Below are 2199 nucleotides of genomic sequence, written 5' to 3'. Positions count from 1 at the left end.
CTCCCACGGGTCACTCTTTCTCTCATGAAGCAAAGGGCGAACATATATGTATAAGAGAGAAAGAAAAATAGTCGCTCACCTAAACTACGACCCACATAACATGCATGCAACTAATATGATAGACAATTCTAGCTACTGTTCATACATTCCAACCAACAAGGTCCGTCACAGCCGAGGGCTTACAAAAATATGGTAAAGTGAGGCAATGGGTAAGAAAAGGCAAAACATTTATGGGAATGTGGAGGTATAGATGATCAAGCTAGTACCTAAACAGAACCATGTGACAACATCCATTTCCAACTCAATTATTGATTAAGCACATGCCCTTCATTTGGCACAAAATCTCACCAAACCCAACTGAACATACTCCTCATATGATGTAAATAAAGCATAGGAGCAGAAACCGTCAACCAAACAACATTTTTTTTCTTTTTCTATTTCTTTCGGTTTCTTCTTTTTTCATTCCTTTTTTTCATTTTTCATTTTCTTTTTTCGATTCTTTTTTTTTCAACATCTTTTTTTTTTTTTTTTTCACGTCTTTTTTTTTCAACCTCCTTTTCTTCATTATTACCAACTCCAATTCAATAGAATATGCGCCAAAATTTGATACTATGAAATATATACCGCAAAACATATACTAAACTAGCTTGACAAGGCAGGCTAAATTTGGATGTAGCTAAGGGGCAACTGGCAAATTTGGCTAATGTGGAGTTAAATGGGTAAAAATGAAAGAAAGGGAAAATGTAAGCACCTCCCTGCATGTGACACCAACCACTAACCCGAATGTATGACGGCAAAAAGCAATTGAATTTCATATATGTGCAAATTGATGATACATGTTATGCAAGGAGTAACTACTCACAATCCTACATGAAACCGGTCATAAATGACACCAGTTTATAAGGCTCTAAATCTTAGAAATTATAAGTAGGTTGCCAAAATTTTAGGTCAAGTCTATTCGTTCAGCTAAATTTAAACATAAACTCGTAGATTATGCAAAAGACAAAGCTAATAAGATAACAGTTTAATGCAAGGCTTAAGCAGAAAGACAAATGTAGTGCAATATCATCATGGAAATCTACTGTTCCGACTCAACCTATATGCTAAATTAAACGTGAATTTTTTTTTTTGAATTTTAACAATTTTTCAATTTTTATGAGAATTTTATGCATTTAAACAAAAATAAACAACAATGCAAACATAAATAAAACGTGATAACATAAATGCATTAAAAACAATATGCAGACACAGATATGGATGCATAACCTCCCCAAACCAAACCGTACAATGCCCCCATTGTACCCAAACATGGAAAGGAAATGCAAACTGAAAGGAGAAAGAGAGTAAAAGCGGAAAACTTACAAGATAGCGCGAATAAGGGGACCTCCCCAAACCGACCATGAAATGGGAGGTTGCTAAGGCCCGGAAAACCGTCTCAGGAAGCTGATACAAGTCAAATACGCTCGATATCCGCCCAACAGTGGTCGATTGAGTGAAATGGGCATTCAAAGCTGCTCGATCGAATGGTGCACCAGTCGATCGAGTGGTTCCAGTTCTGCAGGGGGTCGATCGAGTGGCATGTCTGTTCGATCGAGAGGATCTCTCAGCTAAGGTGCTCGATCGAGTAGAATGACTACTCGATCGACTGGTCCTCGATGAATTCCTGCAAAGTGAAATTAAAACAGCCCGCATACTAACAAAAACAAGCTCACTGAGATAGTTTATGGTATAGAAACCATTTATTACAACTGAAATTGAAATAAAAACAAAAATAAAATCGCCGGGTTGCCTCCCGGGTAGCGCTAGCTTCAGTCAGGTCCCAGCTCGACCTCCTTTTCTTTGAGCCTTCTCAAACTAATCACAATCAAAACAGCTCAAAGCGCGCAGCATCAAATCATACATCTGCGCATGTGCTACACAAAAGCATAAGTAGCACAAAAGTGGAATAGCAAGGTAGGAAATAAAGATATGTAGACATTTAAGTCTAACAAATTTCCTATGGGCGCTCCTAAATTTATCCACCAAATAAAGGAGCGCGGGAGCAATTGTCAATAATTTAGGGCTCCAAATTAGATTAACAATTTTAAAATGACAAGGATGGTGAGAAATTGCTAATTTATGCGTCCACATATGAGGGGGTATAGCTTTGAAAAAGGAAGCATGAATAAGACGAGGCAATTTACAAATAATAATAAAATT

The sequence above is a fragment of the Silene latifolia genome, chromosome 2 (assembly GCF_048544455.1).
Source record: "Silene latifolia isolate original U9 population chromosome 2, ASM4854445v1, whole genome shotgun sequence".
In the NCBI taxonomy this organism is placed as follows: Eukaryota; Viridiplantae; Streptophyta; class Magnoliopsida; order Caryophyllales; family Caryophyllaceae; genus Silene; species Silene latifolia.
The sequence above is the reverse complement of the archived record's forward strand: the minus strand, read 5'-3'. Positions refer to the sequence as shown.